General features: G+C 38.6%; 1 long non-coding RNA gene across 1 annotated transcript; it reads right to left on the bottom strand.

Annotated features, from left to right (window-relative positions):
• Positions 1-354: 354 nt before the first annotated feature.
• On the bottom strand, positions 355-5,739 carry LOC142177532 (uncharacterized). Its single transcript, XR_012706047.1, has 2 exons — positions 5,341-5,739; positions 355-618 (listed from the first exon to the last, which is right to left on the bottom strand). It is a non-coding gene; the product is annotated as an uncharacterized LOC142177532 (long non-coding RNA).
• Between the last annotated feature and the right edge of the window lie 2,544 nt (positions 5,740-8,283).

Raw genomic sequence — 8,283 nt, 5'->3', positions numbered from 1 at the left:
CAATTCACTAATTTAATCTATAACACCAATTCGACTACAATTATATGGAAGCTATACTTTGAAAATGAATAAGATAAAGGCATTAAACAACGATTCTAATTATGTAAACCAACGTTCCTAGGATTTTGCCTCAGAAGATGTGCATTTAATCATATTGTGCACGAAATAAACTCGCCAAACTATTTTTTTTTATGCTTCACTTTGACTCATACTATAATCTTTAACGTTATCTTGAACTAGTTTGAAGAGTCAGAACATTTGTGCAAACATGATAAAGCTACTTGGGTGGAAAACTTGATTTAATTACAGCTTTGAAGTTGTAACAAAACTAAAATTAACAATACACACACCACAGATTACAAATGACTAATTTTAAAAATCTCAAACTTCATATGATGCTATTACAACCATTAGTCTACAATTTAAACTTCAAAGTTTCAAAAACAACCAAACTAATATCCGATCTTTCTTGCATATTGACATGAGTAAACAGGGAGTCATGAGGCTATTGACTCCCATGACTAAACTAATGGAACTGAGCTTCTTCAGGAATGAATCTAACCAACTGGTGGTCAAACCCATTTCTTTACCATCCTTAGTGTCATTTCAGGCGTGTATCTTCAATTCAAATAATAACATGCTGTCAAGAGATGATGTACTAGTCGACGATCATTCAGCAATTTATAATGCAACTTCAACACATGCTAACATAAAAAACTAATAGAGGAAGATTGACGATGGTACTCGATATTGCTATGTTTACTTACTGAATAGTAAAGATGAAGCAATAGACGCATTCAGGCAATACAAAAATGAAGTTGAAACGCAACTTAACAAGAAAGTAAAAATGATAAGAAGTGATAGGGGTGGTGAATATGAATCTCCTTTTGAAGAAATATGTTTAGAATATGGAATTATTCATCAAACAACAGCCCCTTACACGCCCCAATCTAATGGGATTGCGGAAAGAAAGAATCGCACATTAAAGGAGATGATGAACGCGTTGTTGATAAGTTCTGGTTTGCCACAGAACTTGTGGGGGAAGCCATTCTTACGGCTAATCGAATATTAAATCGAGTGCCCCATAGCAAAACACAATCCATTCCATATGAAAAATGGAAAGGAAGGAAGCCCAACTTGAATTATTTTAAAGTGTGGGGGTGTTTGGCAAAAGTGCAAGTTCCTAAACCCAAAAGGGTAAAGATAGGACCGAAAATCGTTGATTGTGTTTTCATAGGATATGCGACAAATAGTAAAGCATATCGATTTCTGGTTCATAAATCAGAAAATCCCGACATTCATAATAATACGGTTATAGAATCAGATAATGCTGAGCTCTTTGAAAATATATATCCGTATAAAAAGGAATGTGAGTCGTTTGGTGAAGGATCTAAATGACCTCGGGAAGAAACAAAAGAAAGTATATGTAATCAGGAGGATCCAAGACGTAGTAAACGTCAAAGAACGTCTACTTTATTTGGACTAGATTTTGTGACTTTCTTATTGGAGAATGAGCCTCAAACATTTAAAGAAGCTATGACTTCTTCCGAATCATTATTTTGGAAAGAGGCAGTCAATAGTGAAATAGAATCCATATTGAACAACCATACATGGGAATTGGTTGATCTTCCTCCTGGAAATAAACCTTTGGGTTCTAAATGGATTTTTAAGAGAAAAATCAAAGATGATGGTACTATTGATAAATTCAAGGCAAGGCTCGTAGTCAAAGGGTATAGACAACGAGAAGGTCTAGACTACTTTGATACATACTCTCCAGTTACAAGAATTACGTCCATACAGATGTTAGTAGCATTAGCTGTAGTGTATGGTCTTGAAATTCATCAAATGGATGTTAAGACGGCCTTCTTAAATGGAGAGTTGGAGGAAGAAATTTACATACAACCTGAAGGGTTTGTGGTTCCAGGTAAAGAAAAGAAGGTATGTAGACTTGTTAAGTCTCTTTACGGACTAAAACAAGCACCCAAATAATGGCATGCGAAATTTGACCAAACAATATTGTCAAATGGTTTTAAGATAAATGAATGTGATAAATGTGTGTACATTAAAAATGTTCCAAATCACATAGTCATTATTTGCCTATATGTGTATGATATGCTGATAATGAGTAATGACATTGCCAACATAAATACTACTAAGCGTATGCTCAATAGCAAGTTTGATATGAAAGACTTGGGAGTTGCTGATTTAATTCTGGGAATTAAGATCCATAAGACTCCTCAAGGTCTGACATTGTCACAATCTTATTATATTAAGACAGTACTTGAAAAATTCAAGCACTTGAGCTTTAAAGTTGCAAAGACTCCAATTGACGTAAATCTTGCATTAGCAAAGAATAAAGGCCAAAGCATATCACAATTGGATTATGCTCGTGTGTTGGGATGCTTAATGTATATCATGAATTGTACACGACCAGATATAGCTTGTGCTATAAGTAAACTGAGTCGATATATGAGCAATCCAGGCCAATCTCATTGGATGGCAATGAAATGAGTTTTGGGATATTTAGAACATACCCAGAACTTTGACTTGCACTACAGTAAATTTCCTGCGGTGATTGAGGGATACTGTGATACAAATTGGATCACCGGTTCAACTGATTCTAAGTCCACGAGTGGATATGTATTCACTATTGGTGGAGGAGCGGTATCTTGGAAGTCGTCCAAACAAACATGTATTGCCCGCTCTACAATGGAGGCTGAATTCATAGCCTTAGATAAAGCCGGTGAAGAAGTTGAATGGCTCCGGAATTTCTTGGAAGACATTCCATTTTGGCCCAAACCGTTGGCACCAATATGCATACATTGTGATAGTCAAGCGGCAATTGGAAGGGCTGGGAGTGTTATGTATAACGGTAAATCTCGTCATATACGACGAAGACATAAAACCGTTAGGCAATTACTCTCTAGAGGAATTATCACGATTGACTATGTAAAGTCAAGTGATAATGTATCGGATCCACTTACAAAAGGCCTAACTAGAGAGGTAGTTGAGAAATCATCAAGGGGAATGGGGCTATGGCCGAGAACAAGTCATTGTGGCGGTAACTCTACCTAGAAGACTGGAGATCCCAAGATCTAGGTTCAAGGAGATCAAACAAAGTCATTAATGACGATTCAACATTGTCAAATAAAATGTTAGTCTGTTCTCGTGATGAGACAATGTTCAGTACCAAGGATAAAGCATTAAGGCTTTTTAATAATTTCTAAATTTGATACGGGGTATATCAAATAGTGTATCTACAGGATGACACGTTTAGGAATCACCTATGTAAGTGTGAAGTATTAGCCGCTTCAAGGAAAACTTTGTAAGGCCAGTTCTCTACGCACTTATGAAACCAGGCGGTGTTCATGGCTGAAACGAACACAATAATGAGAACCAAAGACGGTTAATGGTTGATTGTGTGACTTATGTTTGTCTAGGTATACACCAAAGATCGACGGTTCAAAGATATCAAATCTACCGATTGACCGAGTATATCCGACATAAGTTCACTACGGAACGTTCAAAGGGAAACCTACTTATCCAGATGCGATTAATCCTTGCTTGCAAATCACACAATTTTTTCATGCATACTTCCGTGATATAGCCATTCCCCATTCACGTGGGGGATTGTTGAGGTTTTTTGTTATTTAAGATGAAATAGTCTTAAAATGAGGGTGAATGGGAAATAGAGGGAAAAATAAAATTTTTGAGTAAAATTTTAAGTTTTCCCCTCTTGACAATGAGACATTGTCCCATATTGGAAGAGAAAAAGATTTTTGGTGGGTATATATATAATTGCTCTTCTTGTAGCTCTTAAAGAGTTAAGAAGAAAGCAAGCCTCGCGCCGTCGTCGTCGCTCGCTCGCTCTGCTCGGCTCGGCTTCGAATTCGGCTTCGGCTTCGAATTTGGATTTGGATTTGGATTTGGATTTGGATTTGGATTTGGTCAAATGATCGATTGATTGATTAATTTTTTGAAGCAAATTTATTTGTTAATAGTAAATATTAACGTAAGATTATCCGCATTTATAACGGATATGTTCCAATCCATGTATTGACCACCAGCTGCAATAGCAGCCGCCTAATGCTCTTCCCACCATGGCCAAGTGCTTGCTCCACAAACAAGCTAGTGCATGCTCCACCATGGAGGGTGGAGGGTCGTTCATCTTCAAAGCTGACTGCTATAAATATGTGCAGCAGCTGTTGAAGAAAGACACACCAAACTGAAAACGCTCAACTTTGGCTATACATTGCACTCCTTCCTCTCAGCATTTCCATACGATTTTTTGAGTTTCTACTCCTTTGTTCTGCATTGTTTTAACTTCAAACAAAGCAACTGTAAGTGTGATTTGCTACCGAACTTTGTGTTCACTGAAACACTGGGGTTTGAAGTACCACTACACTAGTGTGTGATTCGTTCTATCCTGGGAGGAAATAATCCATAACCTTGGGTACTAGGAGGGGATTAAATTCCTTAAGAAAATACTGTGAATTCAGTGGGCTCGAATTAATTACTGTTTCATTACGATAACTTATATTTCCCAGAATTATTATTTACAAATACAGCAATATTGGCGGGACTATCAATTAACAAAGCTTAACCACCTTTTTTAAAACTTCAGAGTGTTTTTCCTTTAGAAATCAATGTATAAATCAACAAGAATAAAGAAGGAATTCTGGAGTTTTTTCTCAGAAGATCGGTGTATATCTGTGAGTTTATTTGAGAAGAATGATGAGTTCCTTGACGTGTGTGTGTTAGGGGTGTATATATACTATGCTCAAAATAAAATGAGAGAGGGTCTGATGGGGAATATTTCAGATTAAATTTAGGGAATGTCAGCTAATTTTTAGGAAAGAAGGGCACCTGTTGTAACTGAAAAAGGACAACTGTTTTCTCATTTTTCCAGCCCTTTTACTCTCTATACTTAACTAAAATGACCTCAATTCCCTTGTTTTTACTGCACTTTAAACTTTCTAGAAACTCCCTAAATGACTAAGCAAGATTCCCTATTTTTGCCATGCCTTTTAACCTATATCTTCTTAGGTTCTGGGCCATGAGTAAAAAGACCAGGCTATACCAGTCTGGGCCTGAGGCCCACTAATTACCTTTGTCAGCCCCAAACAAATCGAACCATATGACCATCCTTCTCCAATTAACCAAACATGACCAGAACCAACAAAACTAAGAGATTGATCCTTAAATGATATTGATCATGCTCAAACCAATACAAATTTAATAGACCTAAATGACTCAACAAATTTCATACGAACCAATCAGAAAAAAGAGGGAAAATGACCAGAATCAACTAATTTAAAAGGGAATGAGAGTGGAATTTACCTATTTATGACCTCAAACAAACCAGCGATGGGAATCTGGTGGGCCAATCAAATTTCGATGACTTTGAAATGAGCTAAAATTAACGTCAATAGATTTCTCTCGTCAAGAGCAATCAATTAACGTAAGTTCTAGACTACAACGAGTTGGTATCGCCCAAGAAATCAGAAGAGGGAAAGATTAGTTTTTTCTGAATTTTTAGATCTAAAAGTTGACGAGTTTGGTAGGGATTTTGGGGAAACTAATGGTATTTTAGTGATTAGGGGAGGCTAGGGATTGTATGGTGACGATTTGGGGTCGTTTGGAGACTGTCCGCCGTCGTAGGGCGATTTCCAGCGGCGGAGACAACAAGTGGTGAGAGAGGGGTGAAAGAAATGAAGTGTAATGGGGTCTCTAGGGTTAGGAAGGGGTTCAGACAATTAAATCTAAAGGGGGTGTTGAGTTCTAGGCCGTTGGATCTGGTGCATGAACGACGAGGATTTGAAGATGTCAAAACGGGGTCGTTTTGGGTTAAAGGGGAACCGGACCGTGTAGGACTAGGTTAAGTGAATTGGGGCAGGTAGATTTGACTGGGGCTGCTGGTCAAACTGGCCCAATTTGATGACAAGGCAAATAGCCTTTCTTTCCTTTCTTTTCATTTTCAAGAATAACCAATTTATTTAACACTCCTAATTCCAACTAATTTACAAAATTAATCTAATGACTTATTATTCTAACAATTAACTAATTCATTTATCTAACAAATACATGTAAAGTTACTAATGTATTTTTGGTATTTTTAGTGTTTTACAAATGCAATTAAAATCTAAAAATGTAAAGATTCAAAATATTTTTGCATTTTCTTTAGGACTTAAAAATGCAACTTAAAAAATACATCAAACATGAGTACGTACAAAGAAAACTAAGTAAACAAATAGAGAAAAATTCTATAAAATAATTTAAAGCTATTTGTTTTTGTAATTTTTAGGAGTAATTTTATATTAGGCAAAAATTATGTGCTCACACTCGACTCTACCTCTAAAGACAGAAGCCTGAAGCTCTCTATCAGTGATAGAATGCAGAAGATTCAAATTCTTTATATAGAAATCAAATCATATTAAGTATTGAAATCGTTCTATCACCTAAACCTGTAGACTTAACTTCCAGCAATTAATACCTTAAGAATTTAATTTGGTTTATTCTGTGATTTAGCTTTCGATTTTGGTGAAAACTTTTAAATTTTTCTGTGCTTATCTTTCTTGTAAATAGTGACAGAATCCAGCTTAAATTTACAAATATTTAAATGAATTATAAAGCAAAAAGGAAAACCCAAATATCAAAAGATATTGCTATTAATGTTCAGTCTTAGTGTTTAGTTTCTGTATGCTTATCTACTTAATTGCTTACCGTTAAAAAGGAAAGATTTAGATTGACAATGGTGCTGTAGCCCATACCTTGCGAGTGGGTCCTAGGCCCCCCGGACCCCGATCGCCTAAAATTTATTTGGGCTATCAAATATGACTGAAGGATCCACAGTCACCACCCCTCCATGACCGTTCCTCGTTGTTTTGCTTTTTACGACCAAAAAACTAGATTTCTGCCCGATTCCCATATTTTCGTGTGCTCTTGCCCACGCCTTCCGAGTAGGCCCGGGTCCTCCGAAACCGGATTGCCTAATATTTTTCCAGGCCATAAAATACGACCAAAGGAACCATAGTCACCGCCCCGCCATGGCCATTCCTCGTTGTTTGGCGTATTACGGCCAAAAAACTAGAATTTCGCCCGATTCCCATATATTCGTGTGCTATAGCCCACGCCTTCCTAGTGGGTCCAGGCCCCCAGACTCCTATCGCCTAAAAATTTTTCGGGCTATCAAATACGACCTAAGGAACCATGGTCACCTCCCCGCCATGACCGTTCCTCGTTGTTTTGCTTTTTATGAACAAAAAACTAGAATTCCGCCTGATTCCCATATTTTCATGTGCTCTAGCCCACGCCTTCCGAGTGGGCCCGGCTCCCCCGAAACTGGATTGCCTAACATTTTTCCAGGCCATCAAATATGACCTATGGAACCATAATCACCTCCGAGTGGGTCCGGACCCCGATCACCTAAAATTATTCGGAGCCATCAAATACGACCTAAGGAACCATAGTCACCGCCCGCCGTGTCCGTTCCTAGAATTTTGCCTGATTCCCATTTTTTCGTGTGCTATATAGCCCACGCCTTCCGAGTGGGTCCGGGCCCCCGGACCCAGATCGCCTAAAATTATTCGGGGCCATCAAATTCGACCTAAGGAACCATAGTCACCGCCCTGCCATGGCAGTTCCTCGTTGTTTTACGTTTTTCGGCCAAAAAACTAGAATTCCGCCCGATTCCCATATATTCGTGTGCTAATAGCCCACGCCTTCCTAGTGGGTCCGGGCCCCCCGGATCCCAATCGCCTAAAATATTTTCGGGCTATCAACTACGACCTAAGGAACCATAGTCACCGCCTCGCCATGACCGTTCCTCGTTATTTTGCTTTTTACGACCAAAAAACTTGAATACCGCCCGATTCCCATATTTTCGTGTGCTCTAGCCCACGACTTCCGAGTGGGCCCGGGTCCCCTGAAATCGGATTGCCTAAAATTTTTTCCAGGGCATCAAATATGACCTAAAGAATCATAGTCACCGCCCCGCCATGGCCGTTCCTCGTTGTTTTGCGTTTTACGGCCAAAAAATTAAAATTTCGTCCGATTCCCAAATATTCGTGTGCTATATCTAGTCTACGCCTTCCGAGTGGGTCCGGTCCCCCCGGACCCCGATCGCCTAAAATTATTCCGGGCCATCAAATACGACCTAAGGAACCATAGTCACCGCCCCGCCGTGGCTGTTCCTCGTTGTTTTGCATTTTACGGCCAAAAAACTAAAATTTCACCCGATTCCAATTTTTTCGTGTGCTATATAGCCCATGCCTTCCGAGTGGA

Source organism: Nicotiana tabacum, chromosome 23 (assembly GCF_000715075.1).
Source record: "Nicotiana tabacum cultivar K326 chromosome 23, ASM71507v2, whole genome shotgun sequence".
Classification (NCBI taxonomy): domain Eukaryota; kingdom Viridiplantae; phylum Streptophyta; class Magnoliopsida; order Solanales; family Solanaceae; genus Nicotiana; species Nicotiana tabacum.
This window is presented reverse-complemented; position numbering and strand designations above follow the sequence as displayed.